This window comes from Mobula hypostoma, chromosome 12, assembly GCF_963921235.1.
Source record: "Mobula hypostoma chromosome 12, sMobHyp1.1, whole genome shotgun sequence".
Taxonomy (NCBI): domain Eukaryota; kingdom Metazoa; phylum Chordata; class Chondrichthyes; order Myliobatiformes; family Myliobatidae; genus Mobula; species Mobula hypostoma.
In genome coordinates, this window is record NC_086108.1 from 10,471,021 (window position 1) to 10,497,372 (window position 26,352).

General features: G+C 45.1%; 1 protein-coding gene across 1 annotated transcript in view; it reads left to right on the plus strand.

The window, feature by feature from the left end:
* The first annotated feature begins 9,255 nt into the window (after window positions 1-9,255).
* The window catches only part of LOC134354611 (leucine-rich repeat and fibronectin type III domain-containing protein 1-like), a 321,579-nt gene continuing 304,482 nt past the window's right edge, over window positions 9,256-26,352 (plus strand). Inside the window, exon 1 of the mRNA XM_063063618.1 lies at window positions 9,256-9,386. The gene's annotated coding sequence lies outside the window, so the exon portion shown is untranslated. The remainder of the gene's footprint in view (window positions 9,387-26,352) is intronic.

Consider the following 26,352-nt stretch of genomic DNA (forward strand, 5'->3'; position numbering starts at 1 on the left):
ATGCTCTGATTAATAAAGGCCAGCATACCAAAAGCTTTCTTCACCACCCTATCCACATGAGATTCCACCTTCAGGGAACTATGCACCTTTATTCCTAGATCCCTCTGTTCTATAGCATTCTTCAATGCCCTACCATTTACCATGTATGTCCTATTTTGATTAGTCCCACCAAAATGTAGCACCTCACATTTTTCAGCATTAAACTCCATCTGCCATCTTTCAGCCCACTCTTCTAACCGGCCTAAATCTCTCTGCAAGCTTTGAAAACCTATTTCATTATCCCCAACTCCACCTATCTTAGTATCATCTGCATACTTACTAATCAAATTTACCACCCCATCATCCAGATCATTAATATATATGACAAACAACACTGGGCCCAGTACAGATCCCTGAGGCACACCGCTACACACCGTCCTCCAATCTGACACCGCTACTCTCTGGCGTCTTCCATCCAGCCACTGCTGAATCCATTTTACTACTTCGATTTTAATGCCTAACAATTGAACCTTCCTAACTAACCTTCCGTGTGGAACTTTGTCAAAGGCCTTACTGATGTCCATATAGACAACATCCACTGCTTTATCCTTGTCAACTTTCCTAGTAACCTCATCAAAAAATTCAATAAGATTTGTCAAACATGACCTTCCATGCACAAATCCTTGTTGACTGTTTCTAATCAGACCCTGTCTATCCAGATAATTATATTTACCATCTCTAAGAATACTTTCCATCAATTTACCCACCACTGACGTCAAACTCACAGGCTGATAATAGCTAGGTTTACTCTTAGAACCCTTTTTAAACAATGGAACAACATGAGCAATACGCCAATCCTCCAGCACCATCCCCGTTTCTAATGACATTTGAAATATTTCTGTCAGAGTCCCCGCTATTTCCACACTAAATTCCCTCAAGGTCCTAGGGAATATCTTGTCCGGACCCGGAGACTTAACCACTTTTATATTCCTTAAAAGCGCCAGTACTTCCTCTTCTTTAATCGTCATACCTTCCATAACTACCCTTCTTGTTTCCTTTACTTTACACAATTCAATATCCTCCTCCTTAGTGAATAGCGAAGAAAATAAATTGTTCAAAATCTCCCTCATCTCTTTTGGCTCTGCTCTATGTAGCCGTCCACTCTGATTTTCTAAGGGACCAATTTTATCCCTCACTGTCCTTTTGCTATTAACATAACTGTAGAAACCCTTTGGATTTATTTTCACCTTACTTGCCAAAGCAGCCTCGTATCTTCTTTTAGCTTTCCTAATTTCTTTCTTAAGATTCTTTTTACATTCTTTATATTCCTCGAGCACCTCATTAACTCCAAGCTGCCTATATTTATTGAAGATCCCTCTCTTTTTCCGAACCAAGTTTCCAATATCCCTTGAAAACTATGGCTCTCTCAAACTTTTAACCTTTCCTTTCAACCTAACAGGAACATAAAGATCCTGCACCCTCAAAATTTCTTCTTTAAATAACCTCCATTTCTCTATTACATCCTTCCCATAAAATAAATTGTCCCAATCCACTCCTTCTAAATCCTTTTGCATCTCCTTAAAGTGAGCCTTTCTCCAATCAAAAATCTCAACCCTAGGTCCAGTCCTATCCTTCTCCATAATTATATTGAATCTAATGGCATTGTGATCACTGGACCCAAAGTGCTCCCCAACACATACCTCCGTCACCTGCCCTATCTCATTCCCTAACAGGAGATCCAACACTGCCCCTTCTCTAGTTGGTACCTCTATGTATTGCTGCAAAAAACTATCCTGCACACATTTGACAAACTCCAAACCATCCAGCCCTTTTACAGAATGGGCTTCCCAGTCTATGTGTGGAAAATTAAAATCTCCCACAATCACAACCTTGCGCTTACTACAAATATCTGCTATCTCCTTACAAATTTGCTCCTCCAGTTCTCAGTCCCCATTAGATGGTCTATAATACACCCCTATAAGCGTCACAACACCTTTCCTATTCCTTAATTCCACCTAAATTGCCTCCCTAGACGAGTCCATTAATCTATCCTGCCAGAGCACTGCTGTTATATTTTCTCTGACAAGCAATGCAACACCTCCCCCTCTTGCCTCTCCTATTCTATCACACCTGAAACAATGAAATCCAGGAATATTCAGTTGCCAATCACACCCCGCCTGCAACCACATTTCACTAATAGCTACAACATCATATTTCCAGGTATCAATCCATGCTCTAAGCTCACCCACCTTTCTTACTATGCTCCTAGCACTAAAATAGATGCATTCAAGAAACTCTCCACCTCTTACTCTCTGTTTATCCTTCATGGAGCAAACAATTTTGTTATCTTTTTCTTCCTTGTCCCCTTCAACTTTGGTTTGAATGGTCCTGCTCTCTGTCCCCTGACTATCCTCCCTCACACACTGTCTACCTGCTTTCTCTATTTGTGAACTAACCTCCTCTCTCCTAGTCTGTTTAATTTGATTCCCACCCCCACTTGTAGCATATTCCAGATAACAACCTCTCTATGTAAAACAAATGTGCCCTAAAGATCCCTTTTAACACTTTTTATAGACTCTGTATTTTTAATTTATTTAAATATACAGTATAGAACTGATTCCTCTGGCCCATCAAACCCCTGACAAGCTCGATTTAACCCTAACCTAATCATAGGACAACTTAGGAAGACCATTTAACCTACCCAGTATATTTTTTTGACCGTGGGAGGAAACCTGAGGACCCGGAGAAAACCTACGCAGTCCTGGGGGCGGGAGGGTGCTCGGAGACTCCTCACAGAATGGCGCTGGAACTTAACTCGAAACTTCGATGCCTCGAGATGTAATCGTATCGCGCTAAACCCCTATAGCAGCATGCATAATCAGATTCAGGTTTAATATCACTGGCATATGCCATGAAGTTTGCTGTTTTGAAAATATTAAAAAACTAAAAATTACAGTAAGTATATCTATAGCTTACCACTGCAATAGTGTATATAGTCAGATAATGACAGAGGGGAAGAAATTGTTCCTGAAAAGTTGAGTGTGTCTTCAAGCTCCTGTACTTTCTCCTTGAGAAAAGGGCATGCCCTGGGTGCTGGAGGTCTTTAATGATGGATGCCAACTTTTTAAGGCATCACTTTAGAAGGTGACCTCAATGCTGGGGTGACTAGTGCCCCTGATGGCGCTGACTGAGTTTACAATGTTCTGCAGCCTTTTTCTCATCCTGTGCAGTGCCCCAAATGGTGGGTGAAGCAATCAGTAAGCTTGCTCTCCACACTACATCTGTAGAGATTTGCAACGTCTTTGGTGATATACTAAGTCTCCTCATATGCCTAATGAAATATAGCTGCTGTCATGCCTTCTTTGTAGTTGTAATTATATGTTGGGCCCAGGATAGGTATTCAGAGGTGTTGACAGAGCCTAGGATTTCAGAGCCCTAGCGTGTACACCATCAGGGCCTGATGCCTTGTGAGGGTTCAACCTCTTGAAAGATATTCTGACGTTAGTTTTCGAGACAGAGATCATGGGGCCACCAGACTCTGCAGGGATTCACCCAGGTGTCATTTAGTGGACGTTTAGACAGGCACTGGAATAGGCAAGGCATGTAAGGATATGGGCCAGATGCAGTGCAAATGGGGTGAGTATAGATGACCATGACTATAAGGTTTTGGAGCAGAATTAGGCCATTCGACTCACAGGACTTCACTCTGCCATTTCATCATGACTGATTATTATCCCTCTCAACACTACTCTCCTGCCTTCTCCCACTAACGTGTGCGCAGTCACAATTACGACAGAGAAAGTACTCAGGAAGCTGAATAGGGTAAAGGTCGATAAATCTCCTGGACCAGATGGAATGCACCCTCGTGTTCTGAAGAAAGTAGCTGTGGAGATTGAGGAGGCATTAGCGATGATCTTTCAAAAGTTGATAGATTCTGGCATGGTTCCGGAAGACTGGAAGATTGCAAATGTCACTCCGCTATTTAAGAAGGGGGCAAGGAAGCAAAAAGGAATTTATAGACCTGTTAGCTTGACGTTGGTGGTTGGGAAGTTGTTGGAGTCGATTGTCAAGGATGAGGTTACAGAGTACCTGGAGGCATATGACAAGATAGGCAGAACTCAGCACGGATTCCTTAAAGGAAAATCCTGCCTGACAAACCTATTACAATTTTTTGAGGAAATTACCAGTAGGCCAGACAAGGGAGATGCAGTGGATGTTGTATATTTGGATTTTCAGAAGGCCTTTGACAAGGTGCCACACATGAGGCTACTTAACAAGATAAGAGCCCATGGAATTACAGGAAAGTTACATACGTGGATAGAGCGTTGGCTGATTGGCAGGAAACAGAGAGTGGGAATAAAGGGATCCTATTCTGGTTGGCTGCCAGTTATCAGTGGTGTTCCACAGGGTCAGTGTTGGGGCCGCTTCTTTTTACATTGTACATCAACGATCTGGATTATGGAATAGATGGCTTTGTGGCTAAGTTTGCTGACGATACGAAGATAGGTGGAGGGGCCGGTAGTGCTGAGGAAACGGAGAGTCTGCAGAAAGACTTGGATAGATTGGAAGAATGGGCAGAGAAGTGGCAAATGAAGTACAATGTTGGAAAGTGTATGGTTATGCATTTTGGCAGAAAAAATAAACGGGCAGACTATTATTTAAATGGGGAAAGAATTCAGAGTTCTGAGATGCAACGGGACTTGGGAGTCCTCGTACAGGATTCCCTTAAAGTTAACCTCCAGGTTGAGTCAGTAGTGAAGAAGAGGAATGCAATGTTGGCATTCATTTCTCGAGGAATAGAGTATAGGAGCAGGGATGTGATGTTGAGGCTCTATAAGGCGCTGGTGAGACCTCACTTGGAGTACTGTGGGCAATTTTGGTCTCCTTATTTAAGAAAGGATATGCTGATGTTGGAGAGGGTACAGAGAAGATTCACGAGAATGATTCCAGGAATGAGAGGGTTAACATATGAGGAACGTTTGTCCGCTCTTGGACTGTATTCCTTGGAGTTTAGAAGAATGAGGGGAGACCTCATAGAAACATTTTGAATGTTAAAAGGCATGGACAGAGTGGATGTGGCAAAGTTGTTTCCCATGATGCGGGAGTCTAGTACGAGAGGGCATGACTTCAGGATTGAAGGGCGCTCTTTCAGAACAGAAATGCGAAAAAATTTTTTTAGTCAGAGGGTGGTGAATCTATGGAATTTGTTGCCACGGGCAGCAGTGGAGGCCAAGTCATTGGGTGTATTTAAGCCAGAGATTGATAGGTATCTGAGTAGCCAGGGCATCAAAGGTTATGGTGAGAAGGCGGGACAGTGGGACTAAATAGGATAAAATGGATCAGCTCATGATAAAATGGCGGAGCAGACTCGATGGGCCGAATGGCCTACTTCTGCTCCTTTGTCTTATGGTCTTATGGTCTAACCTTACTAATCAAGAACCTATCAAACTCTGGTTTAATTACATGACTCTATGATAGATCACACATCCATTCCAACTTGGAAGTATTTCACTGTAATTGTTGCTGGGTAAGACAGAACGTATACAGAATGCAACCTGAAATTCTTACTCTTCACAGACATCTTCAAAACAGAAGAAACAACAATGAATGAATGACAAAAAAGCCAGAACCCCAAAGCCCATCTCCCCCTCCCATGCAAAAGCAGTAGCAAAAACATCAACCCTCCCCCCTCCCTCTCACCCAATTGATTCTGGAAAAACACTGCTCCACCGCACCACTCCACCATGCAAGCAATAGCAAAGTTCCCAAAGAGACCATTGTCTAGAGTCCAATAAAACTATAGTCCATCCCAACACTTTGGTATCTCAGATAGGCTCTCTCTCTTTCACTTGTTGCTCCTGCAACAACCAAGAGTGGGAGACCAGAAACTCACTGTTTTGATGTCACTTCTCTGAGCCCCATGACTCAAGGACCGATGGGCTGTCACTCACTGTGTGGGGTATAAGATCAGCAAAATGGTCATGTATCTGCATGTGCTGAGTTTGAACACTGTGTTGTCATTGATTTATTCACTCAAGCAGGTGTGTATATCGTCCTTACACTCAGCATAAGACCATAAGATATAGGAGAAAAATTAGGATATTTGTTCCATCAAGTCCGCTCTGCCATTTTATCCTGGCTGATCTATTTTCCTCTCAGCCCCAGTCTCCTGCCTTTTCCCTGTATCCCTTCATGCCCTGACTAACAAGAACCTATTAATCTCTGCCTTAAATATACCCATTGACTTGGCCTCCACAACCATCACAAATTCCAGAGATTCACCACCTTCTGACTAAAGAAATTCCTCCTCATCTCCATTCTAAAAGGCTGCCCTAATATTCTGAGGCTATGTCCTCTGGTCCTAGACTGCTCCACCACAGGAAATGTCCTCTTCTTCCAACATTCGATAGGTTTCAATGAGATCCTCCCCTCATTCTTTTGAATTCCAGTGAGTACGGGATCAGAACCATCAAACATTCCTCATATGACAAGCCATTCGCTGAAGCAGATGTGTACAAGTTCCTTACACTCAGCAAGCACAAAACAAGCCCTTGCTGCACCATCTGTCCCAACATAGGAGCAAAACATCACTGTGGTGAATTGGATCACCTCCCATACTGTGGCGGCCACCTCTTGCTGAAGGTAGACACCAATGATGAAAGTTGCAAACCCTCCAGCATGCCAGCACCAAGTTTGCCCAGCCAAAGAAAAGAGAGTTTGAATATCATGACTTCAATCCCAGCAATAATCTCATGGTCTATAGATGTGTAGTGGAGAGTGTATTAACTGGCTGCATCATGGCCTGGTATGGAAGCACCAATGCCTTTGAACGGAAAACCCTACAAAGGGAAGTGGATCCAACTCAGTCTGTCACAGGGAAATCCCTTCCAACCATTGAGCGTATCTAGATGAAACGCTGTCGTAGGAAAGCAGCATCCATCATCAGAGATCCTCACCATCTAGGTCATGCTCTTTTCTCACTGCTGCCATCAGGTAGAAGGAACAAAAGCCTCAGGACTCACACCACCAGGTTCATCAGCAGCTACTACCTCACAACTATCAGGCTCTTGAACAAAAGGGATAACTACACTCACTTGCCCATCCATTGAGATGTTCCCATGTCCAAAGATCTCACTTTAAGGACTCTTTATCTTGTTATTTCATTTTCTCAATTATTACTGTTTATTTATATTTGCATTTGCACAGTTTGTTGTCTTCTGCACTCTGGCTGATCTTTCACTGGTCTTGTTATAGTTACTATTCTATAGATTTGCTGAGTATGCCCACAGGAATTTGAATCTCAGGCTTATATACAATATATACATATATGCACTTTGATAATAAAAATTACTTTGAACTTTGGACGAACTGCATGTTTCAGAGATTTGGACTAAAAAATGAATATCTCAAAGCACGTGGGGGTGCTTGCTGATTAGTAAAGGCTTCATAGATTATGGGGAGCAAGACAAGAGAACGGGGTTGAGGGGATCATGATCAAAGGACAGAATAAACTTGATGCGCTGAATGGCCTAATTCTGCTCCCTTGTATTATGCTCTTATTGGTATCAATGCCAATCCCAGACAAAATTCATTTAAGCTGAGTGAGGGAAAGTCTAAGACAGGTGTCAGAGATAGATTCTTTTGGCACAGAGATTAGTGGCTGCTTGGGAGTCCACCGCCAATGTTGGTGGAAGAAGATGATACATTAGGAATATTTAAAAGACTCTTATTTAGGCACACAGGTGCAAGAAAAGTGGAGGTTGTGGGGGAGGGAAGGGTTAGGTTGACTGTGGAGTCGGTTTATATAGGTCAGCATTACATCATGGGCCAAAGGGCCAGTATTGTGTTTTACTGTTCTATACTCTACGATCATTCTACTCTGAGGCTGGTCAGGAGAACACCAGGAGGACAGAGAAAAAGCTTCAATGATGTTCTCAATGCGTCCTTCAAAAAACATAGCAGCCACTCTGAATCTTGACCACTCAACATGGAAAAGGAACATTCGGTGGCACTGGAAACTTTTGAGTTTATCGATTGGGATGGGAGATCGATGAAAATGGCAGAATGAACAGACCACCAGCCGAAGTATCCATCCATGTGTTCCATCAGGCGACCCCGGAAGCACGAATGGGGGAGCTTGTGGAACCTACATTGTCATCAGAACCCCAGATCCGTGGGAGATCACCACCATCTTCTGAAGATGAACTGGAGAAAAGCTGTGAACAGCAGACCTTGCCAGCGACCCAAGATCCCAGTAATGAATTAGAAGAAATCTCACTGTGCTTTGAATAGAGCAAGCAATCCCATAGAATTTGTTTTTGCAAATGGAATCTTCTCCCTTAGTGTTCAGCCTGCTTCTGCCTGCCTCTATGCATCTTTTCACAATACTCTCTCTGTCTCTGTCACCCCCACCCTCCTCCCTCTGGTTTCTCTTTCTTGCAGCCGCGCTAACGTAAGCCTCCCTCATTCATATGCATGAGACGCTGAGAGAGCTGCCGAGCTCGCCCTCCTCCAGCCCGCGTTTCTGTGCGCCCGTCCCGAAGCGGAGAATGCCTTCAGAATTGGCTGCTGGGAATCGGCAAACTGAGGGAGAGAGAGGCGGGCAGTGAAAGGGTTCGTCGCTCCCGACTCGGGCAGAGGATGTGGAGACTCTCACTTCCCAGATCGGAACGGATGTAGTCAGGATTAAGAGGAGGCGATCGGGAAAGGGGAGAGCTGCTGTTCCAGATGTTGCTGCAGCTGTGCGGTCTGCGGGTCTGTGACGGGCTCCGTGATAGGCAAACATCTGGCTAGCCCCCAGCCTCTGCAAGGACAGCGGGGTGAGTCTCTGGAGGGCAGTGAAGCGGGGTGTGAAGCCTGCCTGAGACCACACTGAGCTCTACTGAGCCTCGGGTACAGCCGCACCGCCAGTGAGGATGCCCCTAGTTCCCCTCCAGTTGATCGTAACCTTCCTGAGCGAGAGACTTTTCCGGGAGGCTCGGCAGACGGTCCGGGAAGCCCATTCCTTCTAGCGCCGTGTACCCCCAAGGACAGGATTGCCAGCCTGGGGGCTGTCCTGCTCTTGGCCGGGAGCCGGAGCCTTCGCAAGTGTGGGTGGAAGGAAAGACTACGAGCGGTAGCCGGGAACTGACCGTGGTGCTGAAACCATCGGCAGTGAGGAGGGACGAATTTGAAGTTCCAGCGCCGTGAATTATTTCGTTCTTGATGCAAAGCTGCCTTCAGCCACCCCCCCCGAAGGCTGTGGGTTTTCTGAGGTCCTTTCGCATAAGGGGGACAGAATTTTATCCCTCCCCGGAACACCGAGGGTGCAAAGGGAGAAGTACTGAGACTGAACGGAACTGCAAATTCAATATACCGTTGGTCGTCTCCATCCGCCGCCCGATTCTGTTTAATGTTTCCTCCTAAAGGTAAACGGCTCTGCACATCCTCTTTCCTCGCCGAGGAGCGCGGTGTTTATTGCAGTATCTTAAACGATCGTTTTATAAGAGTCTTTTCCGTGTGCAGGTGGTGAGCGGGGTGTCAGTGCGTTGCCTTTCTGATTCTGCTAAATGTTCGGGTTCAACCAATCTGTAAAATGCAACTCTACCCATAATATTGTAGTGGCGCCGCAAAAAGGGGGTTACACTTTGCCCAGTTAAAAAAAGCAAAAAATATCTCTGCATTTAACTTTTCAATATGGCTGGGCTAATATTACACTACATGAATAATATATGCCCAAAAATTCCTTCAGTCCTTGCATAGGTCTTATCGTCCTTCACCTAATTTGATATAGTTGACTTGTTTTCCCCTGAACCACTATATTTAGCGTGCGAATCCCGGCTGACCGTCACTGGTTTAATGCAAGAAGCTCTGTAACAAAGCATGATTCAACACAAAACTGGCCAAGATTTCTAGGTGCAAAGACTGAAGGAAATTTTGAAAGCCATCACACTGTTCCCATTACAAATAATGAGTTGTGGTTCGGGTAATAAAATGCAGGAATGTGTCTGTATTCCAGAGCAATGTTGCAGTGGCGAGCTCGCCCGTGCATAACACCGAAGGTGCTATTCCTGCATCACTCTCTCTATTACCAGGTCGGACGACGGAGACAGATAGGCGAGTCTGTGCTCACATCTCTTCGGTTACCACCAGTTCTCTCACCGAGTGAAACTTTCAGAATTTCGGTCACTTATGACGGGAGTGCATGGCGATGATTCTGCATAAAACAAATTCCCGGGGCTGGCGTGTACCCCAGTGCAAGACAAAAAAAACCCACCGCGCTGGCAGGAGAGCACGAGGGTGGGGTTAGTGGGGCGTGGACGTTGGGAGTGGGTGTGAATGAGAAGAATTCTAAAGCAATGTAGAAAAGTGTGATCTGTGCACTGAAAGATATTCCCAATTGGGATGTTTGTGCCACACAAGTTGCATAAGTAGTTTTCGAAATTGAATAATGGACTGCTGTTAATTCGCACCGCTCCCTATTTTCTGCTGTTCCGTGTTAAACTGTGTCAGTGACCGGTCACTGAAATGATCCATAGCCTTTTGTACACTATTATTCTCCTCAGTCTCGTCGCTGAGCCGGCGAGAAGCAGAACTGCAGCTACTCCGCTGGAGGCGGCTGCCCGAGCAGTGTCTTGTTTTAGTAACACCAATGGCGATTTCATTCTTCGTTAACCGCCGTTTCAAAGTTTAACGACTCCAGATCGGTCACCTGGCATTTTACTGACAACATGGAGGGCCGCGCCCGGAGAAGCGGAAATATAAAAATCCCAGCGCACAGCTGTGGCTGAGATTTATCCGGCGGTCATCAGTACTCCAAGCCGTTGCACGTTGACCGAGCGTGGCTCCTGTCCTCTGCTTCCAATGTCGCCGAGCACAAGCACTTCCATTTCCGTACCTTGGTAATCGAAATACAGGAATAATTAGCCGGCTCACAATACAAGTACTATATTATTAAAAGCAAATTCTTTCCTTGTCAGAATTATATTCCTCCACGCGCTTATTCCATAATATTCAGCTCCGCTGCTCAACCTTGGTCACAGGGAGCCAATCAGGGAATTCAAACCCCACCCGAATGCTGACAATCCCAGCTCAGTCCGAGTTTGCGGACTTTCAACTTCTTTCCCCCGAAGCAGGGTTTGCAGGATATTGGGCTCGGAATATTGACAACTGAACGCGAACAGAGGTGGACCCACGCTGGGAACGGGTCCCTGGCCGAGTCTGGAACAGATAAAAATACTGAGTCAGTGCCGGCCGATCTCCCACACCCGAGGACTCGTTCAGTCCTTCGGCAGAATCGACACCCACCCGGGTTGGAATCGTGGAACGAGGCTCCAAATCAGGGAATTTCTACAGGAGATGGAAAAGTGGTGGCTAAACTTATGCCGTGAGTGGAGGCGTCATTAAGAATGCATTGAAGGTCACGGTATATCACAGTATTACATATAAAAGACATGCATTATGCAGGCTATGCAGTACGCTGAGACAACGCTGTGTCCTGCACGTTAGGGACGCTGCCTTGTTGGTAGCTTTTTCTTTTCTCTCACGTCGCCCCACCGCCCCTCTCAGATCTTGTGATCAGGGCAGTCAGCAGTAGGTGAGTGTTTCAAGGCGCGAAGAGGGTAGTAAACCGCCAGTCGCGGCGCTCCAGGTGTCCGCTCTCCCTCCGAAGGAAGTAGGACTGGTTATGTGAAAAGTTGTCCTCGCACCTTCAACACCTAGTCAATTTCAGTCCCCCACCTCTCACCACCCGCCCCCCCCCACCTCTGAGCTTGATGGGTGACTGCTTTGTCTGACCACTTGCAGCAACACGCACAAAGTGCTGGAGGAACTCAGCAGGTCAGGCAGCATCCACGGAGGGACCCTTCATCAGGATTGAAAGTGAGTGAGATGGAATCCAGGAATGCCTAGCTGAGTGTATTCCTACTTGCCTTATTCCCCTCGCTTCTAGCTCTGCCTGTTGCTGGTTCTGTATGTTGCTCTTGGTGTCTTACTGTGCTTGTTGCTATATGAGTTTTGAACAGTACTGCGGGAGAATTGCTCATTGTACAAACTGTTACCAAAAGTAGTTGGTTTCCGTAGGTCAAGGTCGACCACGGATGATGCGTCCTTGCTGTCCAGATAAACAAGCCAGGGCAGTACAATATGGAGAGCAAGTTGTTGCCTATGTAGCAGGCTACCCCTCTCCTAAGCCTATATAGTTTGGCACTAGCAACCTGGCACAAATTTCTAGTCAGCATTGAACTCAGTGCAGGACTGCCTTAGGGACGCCAACTCTGGAATTTTCTCTTGGGGTTTCTTCCAAAGAATGGGTTTGAGATCAAAGTTTTCCTTCTGATGGGCTGATAAACCCTATCTGCCCAAAGCGATTGGTTTTTAGGTGCCAATAATCTTTTAAGGTGCCAAGGTCTTTGCCCCTTCACCTGTCAGTAGAAACAGTTCTGCTGGGCTTAGTAGCTAAGCCACACTTAAAATCCAGGAGCTGGACTTGATTGTCGGAGGCTATCCAAGGTATATGCCATTGGGACCATTTAATAGCTAGTGGGAGCTTAACCCCATTACCAACCCTGGCTATAATATCCTTAAGGAACATCAATCCGTTATCAATAATATTTTACCTATCTCATAAACTAAATCTCTCGAATCCTGAATATCTTTTGGCACCAGTCATTGGGTTGAGTTAGAGGTAGTCCGGCTCATAGACCTATACTCATCTAGACATCCATCAGTTCAGCTTCTCTGTCCCAATGAAGTTCTTGTAGATTAGAAGGAAGTATTTTACTGGAGCCTTTAGTGCAGGGGTTCCCAACCTTTATCATGCCATGGACACTCATCATTAGCCAAGGTGATCTGTGGGCTCCAGTTTGGTATCCCTTGTTTCAGTGTGATTTTCTGAGCTGTTTGCTAATTGTTATTCAGGAAGGCAGGAAGCATTCCAAAAATGGTTGTGTGCAGTTTCAGTCGCAGAACAGAATGTTGTCTTCATTGAAAGGTGATTTTTGTTTCAATTGTCCTTCTGAGTGTTGTAGAACCAATGGATTCATCTTTGCAGTGTTTGCACTACTCTTGATACCTGAATACATGGTAAATACTGTATAACCCTCCCCCCACTTCATTCATATGCTTGCACTCTAGAAAAAGAGATATATATGAAAACTGTGTAAGGCTCAATGGTTCAATTTAATATTAGATTACGAGAACACTCAGTCCTCTTTTATTGCCATTTAGAAATGCATACATGCATTAAGAAATGATACAATGTTTCTCTGGAGTGATATCACAGAAAACAGGACAAACCAAAGACTAACACTGACAGAACCACATAATTATAACATATAGCTACAACAGTGCAAAGCAATACCATAATTTGATGAAGAACAAACCATGGGCAAGGTAAAAAAAGGTCTCAAAGTCCCCGAGTTGATCGACTCCTGAGTCCCCGATAGCAGGCGGCAAAAGGGAGAAACTCCCTGCCATAAACCTCCAGGCACCATCAACTTGCCGATGCCTTGGAAGCAGCCGACCACAGCTGACACTGAGTCCGTCCGTCTGAAAACTTCGAGCCTCCGACTAGCCCCTCCGATACAGCCTCCCAAGCACCATCCTCTGCCGAGCACCTTCGACCTAGCCCCGGCCGCTGAAACATGCAAAGCCAAGGATTTGGGGCCTTCTGCTCTGGAGATTCTGGTTACCACACAGTAGCAGCGGCAGCAAAGTGGGCATTTCAGAAGTTTTCCAGATGTTCCTCCGTACTCTCACATCCGTCTCCATCAAATCAGAATTGTGCACGGTCCCCTACTTGACAGATTATAGATATCATTCATCGGAGAGGCCGCGCGCACTGCCGTCGCGCCGCCATCTTCTCCTCCTCCTTTTACCAGAGAGTTCAGAGAGCTAGGTAATGTTAGAGATCTAGAAGATTATAAGGCTAATAGGAAGGAGTTTAAGAAGGAAATTAGGAGCGACAGAAGGGGCCATGAGAAGACCTTGGCGGGAAGGATTAAGGAAAACCCCAAGGCATTGCACAAGTGTGTGAAGAGCAAGAGGATAAGACATGAAGGAACAGGACCTATCAAGTGTGACACTGGGAAAGTGTGTATGGAACTGAAGGAAATAGCAGAGGTACTTAATGAATACTTTACTTCAGTAGTCACTATGGAAAAAGATCTTGGTGATTGTAGTGATGACTTGCAGCAGACTGAAAAGCTTCAGCATGTAGATATTAAGAAAGAGGATATGCTGGAGCTTTTGGAAAGCGTCAAGTTGGATAAGTCGCCGGAACTGGATGAGATGTACCTTAGGCTACTGTGGGAGGTGAGGGAGGAAATTGCTGAGCCTCTGGCAATGATTTTTGCATCATCACTGAAGACGGGAGAGGTTCCAGAGGATTGGGGGGTTGCGAATGTTGTTCCTTTATTCAAGAAAGGGAGTAGAGATAGCCCAGGAAATTATAGACCAGTGAGTCAACCTCAGTGGTTGGTAAGCTGATAGAGAAGATACTGAAAGGCAGGATTTATGAACATTTAGAGAGGCATAATATGATTAGAAATAGTCAGCATGGCTTTGTCAAAGGCAGGTCATGCCTTACAAGCCTGATTGAATTTTTTGAGGATGTGACTAAACACATTGATGAAGGAAGAGCAGTAGATGTAGTGTATATGGATTTCAGCAAGGCATTTGATAAGGTACCCCATGCAAGGCTTATTGAGAAAGTAAGGAGGTGTGGGATCCAAGGGGACTTTGCTTTGTGGATCCATAACTGGCTTGCCCACAGAAGGCAAATAGTGATTGTAGACGGGTCATATTCTGCATGGAGATCGGTCACCAGTGGAGTGCCTCAGGGATCTGCTCTGGGACCCCTACTCTTTGTGAATTTTATGAATGACCTGGATGACGAAGTGGAAGGATGAGTTAGTAAGTTTGCTGATGACACACAGGTTGGAGGTGTTGTGGATAGTGTGGAGGGCTGTCAGATGTTACAACGGGACATTGATAGGACGCAAAACTGGACTGAGAAGTGGCAGATGGAGTTCAACCCAGAGACGTGTGAAGTGGTTCCTTTTGGTAGGTCAAATATGATGGCAGAATATAGTATTAATGGTAAGACTCTTGGCAGTGTGGAGGATCAGAGGGATCTTGGGGTCCGACTTCATAGGACATTCAAAGCAGCTGTGCAGGTTGACTCTGTGGTTAAGAAGTCATACGATGTATTGGCCTTCATCAATCGTGGAATTGAATTTAGGTGCCGAGAGGTAATGTTGCAGCTATATAGGACCCTGGTCAGACCCCACTTGGAGTACTATGCTCAGTTCTGGTCACGTCACTACAGGAAGGATTTGGAAGCCATAGAAAGGGTGCAGAGGAGATTTACAAGGATGTTGCCTGGATTGGGGAGCATGCCTTTTGAGAATAGTTTGAGTGAACTCAGCCTTTTCTTCTTGGAGCGACAGAGGATGAGAGGTGACCTGATAGAGGTGTATAAGATGATGAGAGGCATTGATCGTGTGGATAGTCAGAGGCTTTTTCCCCAGGGCTGAAATGGTTGCCCCAAGAGGACACAGGTTTAAGGTGCTGGGGAGTAGGTACAGAGGAGATGTCAGGGGTAAGTTTTTTACTCAGACAGTGGTGAGTGTGTGGAGTGGGCTGCCAGCAATGATGGTGGAGGCGGATACAATAGGATCTTTGAAGAGACTTTTTGATAGGTACATGGAGTTTCATAAAATAGAGGGCTATAGGTAAGCCTAGTAATTTCTAAGGTAGGGACATGTCTGGCACAGCTCTGTGGGCCGATGGGCCTGTATTGTGCTGTAGGCTTTCTATGATTCTGTGCTCAGGGCTTCCATCATCATGTCAGTAGCTTCCTCTCGGTTTTCACTCCTGTCACTCATGCAAGTTCCAGGTGGAGACTCAGGAAAGCCATTGCACTCAGATGTAGAAGGATTCTTCATTGCTGTTTCTGTAATAGTCAGGGATTTTGGCCCTTAGCTGAACCCTAGACCTGGAGGACCAGTGGACCACTCTTAGTCTGGCCTCTACCCTTTGATCTGCATGGCATGGTGATTCTACCAAGAATCAGAGCATGAAGCCCTGACTCCAGCCAACATAGGTCTCCGGGTCATTGACAAGGCAGTGGACCTCTTTGAGGAGGAAATTCTTTAGAGTGGTGAATCTGTGGAATTCGTTCTCACAGGTGGCTCTGGATATTTTTAAGACAGAGGTTGATAGATTCTTAATTAGTCAGAGTATGAAGGGATACGGGGAGAAGGCAGGAAATCGGGGCTGAGAGGGAAAATGGGTCAGTCATGTTGAAAAGGCGCAGTAGACTCGATGGGCCAAATGGCCGAACTCTGCTCCTATATCTATGGTTTTATGGTTTTATAACAAATGTACTTTGAACTTTTAACATAGACACATAAAAACATACAAATTACACATTGGTTGGAAGGTAATCAAAGATAAAAAAGACAGTATTTATCTTGGTTTCTTAAAAATAAATTCCTTGACAGAAAGAAATATATAATACTCCACTTAATGAGAGGTAAATGTGTGAATCCACAGAGTTGAGAAGAGCCTTGCATTTTATTTCTAGCAACATGGGATTGAAGCCAGGCCTGGATTCTCATAGCTGCACTGATAACCATCAGAGAGTGTTGTAGATAGTTCAAATCAGCTTGGAGCCGGTTCAGTTCCATTGCTCAAAACATCTGTTCTTCAACCAAATTGAAGTTAAGTTGGCCACCTCAATTCGAGTGCTTGGTTGATATAGGAAATGGAGATTTGCAATGTCAACATTAAGCGTTCTCCAGCTTTGAGATTTCTGGAAGCTCAGAGGATTTGAAAGAAAGAATTAATACAGAATCTGGATTAGTATTAGCCGATCTCCTGATGCTCTTTGAGTATGGCTGACATTGATTGGGGTTCTTTGCCTTTGTGGTTAACATATGCAGTCTCTGTGCCTCCATCCTCTTATATCGTAATCTCCAACTAAATTTTATTTAAAATCCTGACAGGATAAAGAGAAGTGTTTAGATCTTTACATCTCCATTAAAACCATCCATGCCTGCTCAAATCTGGCAAATTCTAGACATGGTTTAAAATTTATATTTGAACATTTGTTTGTTTGATCATTATGACGTGGGCAATCATGGTCTTTCCATGATCGTGATTGATCTTGGCAAATGTTTCTACAGAAGTGGCTTGCCATTGCCTTCTTCTGGGCAGTGTCTTTTCCAGACGGGTGACCCCAGTCATTATCAATACTCTTCAGAGATTGTCTGCCTGGATTAGTGGTCACCTAACCAGGACTTGTGATCTGCACCAGCTGCTCATACGACCATCCACCATCTAATTGGGGGGCTAAGCAAGTGTTACGTCTTTCACAAGCATGAGTTGCGCGCTAGCTGAGGGAAGGAGTGTCTTACACTTTCTTTGGTAGAGACGTATCTCCACCCTGCAACACCATTTGACCATTAGAACTTAATAATCAGAAGAATGCCCACCTTTCAAGTTAATGTGTCAGTTCCCAATTTTCCTCTTTTTGCTTCTTTCTCCACCACCTCCCCCTCCTCTCCCCGTTCCTCTCCTCCATGCTGCTTCCATCTCAGCCCTAAAGTTCAGTTACGTTGTGACAGTTTTGAACAATCTTCAACACCTGCTGTTCAGAATCAGGTTTAATAGCACTGGCATATATCATGACACTTGTTATGTGACAGCGGTACATTGCTATACATAATAATAGAAAAAAACATGAATTACTGTAAAGATGTATGTATATCTGAGTCTGAGGCCTCTGTCGGTCAGAATTGACCATGGATGTTACGTCCTAGCTGTGCAGATTCACAAGCCTGGGCAGGACAATATGGAGAGCAAGCTGTTGCCCATGTAGCAGGCTCCCTCTCTCCATGCATCTGATGAACCCAAAGGAATGGCAGAGACAGATACAGTTTGGTACCAGAAGCATTGCAGGAGTTTCCAGTCAGCGTTGAACTCAACGTAGGACTGTCTTAGGGACTTCATCTCCAGATTATTCCTTTGGGGTTTATTCCCAAAGCCTTCCCCATGGGTATAGCCTCAGGCAGTGGAGGTTTGAGATAAGAGATTTCCTTCTCCTAGATGAGCTGCCAACCACGGCTGCTGAGCCTCATCTGCCCCAAGCAACTGGTTTTACGGCACCAGTAACCCACCTTTGCCCCTTTTCCTGTCAGTAGAAATGGTCCCATTATGCTTAGTAGCTAAGCCACACGTGAAGGCCAGGAGCTGGACTTGGTTGTCAGTCGCTACTTGAGACCATAAGACCATAAGATACAGGAGCAGAAGTAGGCCATTCGGCCCATTGAGTCTGCTCAGCCATTCAATCATGGGCTGATCCAATTTTTCTAGTCATCGCACTCCTCTGTCTTCTCTCCATACCCTTTGATGCCCTGGCTAATCAAAAACTAGTCTATCTCTGCCTTAAATGTACCCATTTAAGGTGCATGCTGTTGGGAGCATTGAATAGGTAGTGGGTGCTTGTCCCCATTACCGCTGCCGGCTATAACAACCTTAAGGAACCATATGTAAGTATTGAGAAAGGAGAAAATCAAAGTAGTGAAGTAGTGTTCATACCAGACGACGATGCAGCCTGTTAGAATGCTCTCTGTGGTACACATGTAGAAATTTGCAAATGTCTTTGGTGACGTACCAAATGTCCTCAAAATCTGAATGAAATATAGCCACTGTTGTGCCTTCTTTGTAAGTTCATTGATTATGATAGATCCTCAGAGATCTTTACACCCTTTTCATTTCTGATCCCTTGATTCAGGTTCAACAACAGGGACTACCCCACAATCATCAGGCTCTTGAACAAAAAGAATAATTATACTCACTTGCCCCATCATTGAAATGTTCCCACAATCAACGATCTCACTTTCATGTTGTTCTCTGATGTTCTCATTATTTATTGCTATTTATTTATATTTGCATTTGCACAGTTTGTTGTCTTCTGCACTCTGGTTGATCTTTCATTGATCCTGTTATAGTTACTATTTTATAGATTTGCTGAGTATGCCCACAGGAAAATGAATCTCAGGGTTGTATATGGTGATATATGGCGATTGATTTACTTTGAACTTTGATAAGGACCAGTGTGTGTTCCGTTGTCTTAACCTTTCTGAAACTCACAATCAGTTTTTGGCCTTTCTTAGTTTCAACTCTTGCTGTAAACAATTTCTCTTAACTTTCATCGAGTCCCAACAAACTCAAAGGAAATCATTGTGAGCTTCAGGAAAGTGCAGATGAACCATCCCCCCCCCCCGCCCCCGTGAATACATGGGAGAGTTAAGTGCACCAAGTTCCTGGGAGTCCTCATCATGGATGACTTCACCTGGTCCCTCAATATTACCTCCCCGATCAAGAAAGCACAGCAGTGTCTCTACTTCTTAGGAAATTGAGGCAAGCGAGTCTCCCCCTGCCTCCCACCATCCTATCTGAAATTTATAGGAGCACCATTGAGACTATGCTGCATCTGCACCTGGTCTGGGAGCAGCTGAGTATCAGACCAGGAGTCCCTACAAAAGAATGTGAGAATGGCCGAGAGGATCCTAGAGGTCTCCCTACCATCCATTTGAGACATTTCTCAGGAGTGCTACATATGCAAGGCCGTTAGTATTATCAATGGTCCCACCCATACATCCAGCATCCTCTTTGACTTTCTATCATCAGGCAGGAGACTCTGGTGCATCAAGACAAGAACGGTCAGCAGGGGAAACAGCTTCTTCCCTCAGGCTGTTAGGTTTCTGAATTCCCTGCCGCATCACATTCAAAGTGTCACTGGATAATCTGTTCTGTACCTGACAATATCTAATTTATGCACTTTACTTTGTTTATTTACGCGTGATTCATTTGTAGATATTATCTTTGCTAAATTATTGTATGTTATGTGCTTTACTCCCTAATTCAGAGAAAAGTCTCATTTGACAGTATACATGTATGTAGTTACTATGAAAAAGCTGAATTACATTGAGTATATATGTATATTAAATAGTTAAATTAAAATAAGTACTGCACAAACAGAAATTAAAAAGAAGTAATGATGTAAAACTGAGACAGCTACACTGACACACATGTTTTGGTCTTGTTGTATACTGGAAGAGTTCTGGAAGTCAGTTTTTTCTACAATTTCTAAAGCACTTAAAATTAATTTACAACCTAACAAATTAACTGTGCTTTTTGAAATAATTCCTCAAAATATCCGTGGTATCTCTTTGTCTGACCAACATGTTATTGCATTTGTTACATTGATGGCTAGGAGGGTCATTTTGTTGAAGTGGAAGGATACATCAGCTCCCACTTTGTCACAATGGTTCTCTCAAGTGATGCTATGTCTTAGTTTGGAGAAAATTAGAAGTCAAACCTTTGAACCCTATGTTTGATTTTGAGAAAAGATGGGGTTCATTCGCTCGTTATTAATATTTGAGTTAATTGATAGATTTCCTCCACAATCTAATTGTAAATTTTTGGTACAGTTTTTTCCTTGCTGGCGGTTTAATGTTTATCTTTAGAAGCTTTTTGTGTGACGCATGGCTCCGGGGTTGTACACCTAATGTGGTTTTTTTTTTCTCACTTTTTCTTGCTTAGTTGGGGTTTTTTTTTAAATCACCAAAATTTTTTCAATCTTTAAAGTAATTTTTTTTTCTTGAGACATTGTAAGTGTTGCTTACTTCGATGTACTCGTGTTAATTTTGGATAATAATAATAATAAAAAGATTTGAAAAGAAAGAAAGAAGTAGTGGGGTAGTGTTCATGGATTCAATGTCCATTCAGAAATCGGATGGCAGAGGGGAAGAAGCTGTTCCTGAATCACTGAGTGCGTGTCTTCAAGCTCCTGTACCTCCTTCCTGATGGTAACAATGAGAAGAGGGCATGTCCTGGGTGATGGAGGTCCTTAATGATGGAAGCCGCCTTTCTGAGGCAACTCTCCTTGGAAATGTCTTGGACAATATGGAGACTAGTACCCATGATGGTGCTGCTTAATTCAATGACTTGAATGGCAACACTGGACCTCATCCTGTTTCACAGTGAGGCCTGAAGACTCTTGTCAAGCCAAAGATGTCTCTGTGTCTTTCACAGTTACCAGGGTGATTAAATCACGATAGTCAGCTCAGAGTTAAGTAAATAATGTCACAGTCTGTCATCACCGGCTGATAAGTTAATGAAGCACTGACGGCTGGCCTCTTGAGCAAGTTTTGATGTTAGAATAAGATCAGGATTAAGAAAGAATATAATATAAGCATGTGATCAATTTTATAATTCTATTTAGACCATTTCTCAATGTCAGGTTTGCTTGCAATTCAATTGTGAGTGTATTTATATTGATTGGGCCCATTAGATAGCATAAACTGGATCAGTATTAAGATCTGGCAGTTAGGCTTAACCTGTTATCTTCAACGCGTGATCTCATTGTAAAGCAGAAGAATTGCAGATGCTGGAGGTCTTGAAGTGAAAATGGAAAGAGTGCTGGAGGTACACAGCAGGTCAGGCAGTTGCTGTGGAGAGGGAAGCGGAATTGGTGTTTTCGGTCGATGGCCCTCCCTGAGAAGTTACAAAGCAAGTAAACAAGTGTGTGAAGTCGCGGGGAGGTGTTGATTTTGTTTTGCCTGTGACAGAATACAGAGCAAGGTTGTTGAGGTGACTCAGTGCTCTCGGGACTTCTCTCGTTAATCAGAGCTGGTCTGTAAGTAGAGCGAGATGGATGAGGGTTGTTAGGGAAGGCAGCAGCAGTGCTTTGGAACTGTGAGAGTTACTGGAAATCTGAATTAAGAGATGCTGCGGGAAGGAGCCTGCAGATGAGGTGGTGGTCAGTAGACCCCGAGCCAGAGCAGAAAACGCCCCTGCCACCCAAATCTGTGCTGAAGAACAATGCCATGTCACGTCCTCTTTTGGTCATTCGTGACTGGTGGAATAAGCTGCCAGCTCTGCGCCAGGCATCTTCTCCTCTGGCCCAAGCTCAGCATCTGAACTTCCCGAGTCTGCCCACTTCCCTTTCACCCCCTGCCCCTCACCCTTTCACCTCACCATTCATTATTCCCTAGCCGGCTCCATTTGCTAGCCAGACAGGGGTTCTGTATTTACGCACACCCCCTTCATCATTACACCTTTAGAACAAAATCATTGGAGGAACTCCTTGGTGAGGAATCAGTCAGTATTGTCCTTCCTACAAGTTCAGATTCATTTATTTATCAAATGTACAGTACATGTTAACATACAATAAAACACATTGTTTGCATTAATAACTGACTTAGCGAAGGTTGTGCTGGTGGCTGCCCACAAGTTGCTGCTCATTCCGGCACCAATATAGGTCTTCATTTGATTCCTTAGGATGACCTAGCTGGTGCCCAATACCTCTTGTGAAGTCAGCATAACTACCGAGCTCTCTCCACTGCTTCCTCTTCATTTAACAACCAGCGTAACCTAACAATATGTAAAGGGGCAGCCTGCAACTTTCACTACACAGACCAGCGCCAATCCTCAGCAGAACAAGGAAGAGAAGAAAACAAGATCCTTTTCCTCCCTCTCACCCACACCCACACCCACACACACACACACCCCCACCCACACACACACACCCACATACCCACACACACATACCCACACACACACATACCCACACACACACACCCACACACACACCCACACACACACACACACACCCACACACACACACCCACACACCCCCACACACCCCCACACACACACACAACAGTCCTCCAACTCCAGCACAGGACTCCAGGTCCCTAATCTTCAGCCTCCAGGCTTTGGTCATTGGGCTCTGACTGCCGGACTTTCGCTCCACCTTCAGGTTTCAGTCTTCGGTATTGACCCCCGGACAAGTCAGTGATGGGACCCTGAATTCCAGACTCACTGGAGCGTGCTGACTGACTGACCCTCATGCCTCCTGCTGACACAGACATCCAATGCCAGGACCCACTGACTTGGGACAGCCTGACACCCACAGATGTTCTTTGTCACCCATCCATCTTACCGTCCTTCAAGTGTGGAGTAGAGTCTTAGATCGCTGACATCCTTCGTCACATGTCCACATCACTGGACTTTGAATGTGAACTGCAGCCTGACCTCTAACTCCTTCACATCCTGTCCCTAAACTTAACTCCCCTCTGTGTCCAGAAAACATCCCTATGAACTTAAAAATCGACTTCTGTAAGTCTGAGCCAGAACCTTGATGGAGACCGCAGATCGATACCACCTTGGCTGGCCATTATTTAACTCGGCCAGGATTGCATTACTTTCAGTATAGGTGAGAGGCCGCACGGTGTATGAATCAAAGCTCTAGAGGAACAGAGCAGGTTAGCGGTAGCTGTGGTGGGAGAGGGATGTCAATGCTCCGGGGGCAGGAAAGGGATGAGTAGAAGTGAAGAGGGTGAGGCGATAGGAGGAGGCAGGGGAGGGGGAGTGATGAAGCCATGGGGAAGGGAGAGGGACATAAAAAGGGCGGGAGAAGGCGGGAGTAGCAATGGATTACAGGGGGAGTGGGTTACCTGATTTCACAACATTACTTGAAGTTTGGCCTTTGCTCTAGCATCTGCTGCCTTGTGATTTCCCCCATAACCATGCGATGCTGGGTTACCGTAAGAACTGAGTGGATTAGCCAGATGCCTGCACGTCTAAACGCCCTGCGTACGGAGGAATGTGGTCATGCACATTGAATGTGTGTTGCGATTGTCTCTAGTGTCCCTAATGGTGGGGCATGGTGGGTGGAATCCAACATGCCTGTGTTGAGGTACAAGACCATGAGACCATAAAGTAGAGGTGCAGAATTAGGCCATTTGGCCCATTGAGTCTGTTCCATCATAACTGATCCATTTTCCTCTCAGCCCCAATCTCCTGCCTTCTCCCTCAAACCTCTCATGCCAGGGGATCGGAGGAGAGGGCTTCTGCGGCCAACGCATGGACATCTGCTGGATGGGGTGTACCCAGTGAGGAAAGACCTTACATGTCTATTCAGGGGTTACATCACACCACCCCCCCCCCGCTCTTCAAAACAGATCCACAGTATAACAAAACACAGGAACAGACCATAAAATACAGGAACAGAATTAGTCCATTCGGCCCATCTAGTCTGCTCTACTCATCATAGCTGACTTCTTAGCCCTCTCAACACCATTCTCCTGCATTCTTTCCATAACCTCTGACACCCTTGTTGAGGGTCCCTTTCACCCATCCCACAGTCTCTTTGACACACTACCGTCAGGAAGGAGAAATGGGAGTATCAGGAACAGGACAAGGACTGCCAAACTAGATAGCAGCTTCTTCCCTCGTTGTGAGACTTATCAGTACCCTGCTACCACTGAGATCTCGTCATGAGGTCGGTGAAATATTTACTCTTTACCTGTGCTTTGCACTATATGCATTTTGAATTATACTTTAGTGACTTATTTGTGGTAATAGTTATGCGTGATATATGTTTTATGGATGTGCCATGATCCAGATGAACGTTGTTTCGTTTGGTTGTGTATGCATACGTACAGTCAGATAACTATAAACTTCAATTACTAATTAAGAAATAATCAACCTCTACTCGGCTTCCACTGCCGCCTGTGGCAAGGAATTCCCCAGATTCACCACCCACTGGCCGAAAATACGTTCCTCCTTATCTCTGTTCTATAGGGACAACCTTCTATTCTGAGGCAATGCCCTCTGGTCCTAGACTCTCCCACTGTTAGAAGCATCCTCTCCATTTCCAGTCTACCTATGCCTTTCGATATTCGATAGGTTTCAACCAAAGCCCGATCTGCCATCTGGAACGACCTGTCCTGAATGCGGAAGAACTTTCAGAGCCAAGATCGGACTTATAAGCCACTTGAGATCAACAAAACGAAGACCATCATCCTCGACCTCGAGGGATAGCCACGACGAGGTTTCAATGAGATTCACCACCCCCACAACCATCCTTTTAAACTCTAGTGAGTACAGGCCCAGAGCCAACAACTGCTCCTCACACATTAACCCTTTCATTCCTGGGATCATATTCGTAAACCTCCTCTGTACCCTCTCCCAATCCAGCACATCCTTCCTTAGATGTGAGGTTCATAACTGCTCACAACATTCCAAGTGTGGTCTGACCAATGCCTTATGAAACTTAAACATTACATCCTTGCTTACATATTCCAGTCCTCAAGTCCCCTTCAGGCATCTTTTGCTGAGCTACACATCTGTGATTAGGTTCTGATGCCATCAATAGATTTGCAAGGTTGAGCTGACTTTTGAGGGTTTCAGATCTGGCCAGTTTTTTAGGGTCTATAGACAATCTTCTCTCAAGGTTTCTGTCCATTGATGTTTGTTGGGAAGCAAAGTTCCTCAGGATTCTATTATTGAATGACTGCTCGTGCTTAGGTATAGGTGGAATGTTGGCTGGAGAAAGAGATGGAGAAAGGTCTTTCCATGGTGCAAGAGCAGATTGGAGCCTTCGTAGAATCCAGGAAATTGAAATATTTCAGCCTCACTACTCAGCTCTCATTTGGCTTGCTGCCCAGTAACACTCCCAGGCAGTCAGGACCTTTATTGTGGAATTGGCCTGTTTCTCTAACACTGCACAGTAGCACAGTAGGTAATGATAAGGAAGGACTAAGTGATGCCTCAGCCATCATATGCAATGCACAGTGCACGTTACTGAGGTGAGTCCCTGTGCAATGGAGGCAGAGTTAGAGATCTGGTTTCAGGTCCCACCCTCACCTCCTCAACCCTTCCTCTCCTCCTCATCTACTCCTCACCACTGCATCCATCTTCACCTCCTTATTTCTTCCTCAACTGCTCATCTCCTTCTTCCCAACATCAATTTCTCCTCATCCTCTCCTCCCCTCCTCATCCCCTCTTCCACTCCTCAACCCTTCCTCTCCTCCTCATCTACACCTCACCACCGCATCCCTCTTCACCTCCTCATTTCTTCCTCAGCTGATTATCTCCTATTTCCCAACCTCAATTCCTCCTCATCCCCTCCTCACCTTCCCATTTCCTCCTTCCAAACCTCACCTCATCTCATCCCCTTCTGCACCTCCTGCTCAAACCGCATACTCCTTACAACCTTCCATCCTCACCTCTCATCCCCACCCTCATCTCATCACATTCCCACCCTCAATCTCAACTCCTTATCCTCTCATCCTCTATTCCTTATCCCTACCCTCATCTGCTCACATCCCTCCACCTTCACCTCCTCAGATCCCTCTCACTCACATCCTCACATTCCTCACCCTCACTTCCTCACATCCCTTCATCTCATCTTCATCCCTTACCCTCACATCCCCACTGTCAACTTCATTCCTCAACCACAACTCCTCATCCCTCACCCTTCTCACATACCCATCCTTGCCTCCTCACATCCCTCATCCTCACCTCCTCATCCCT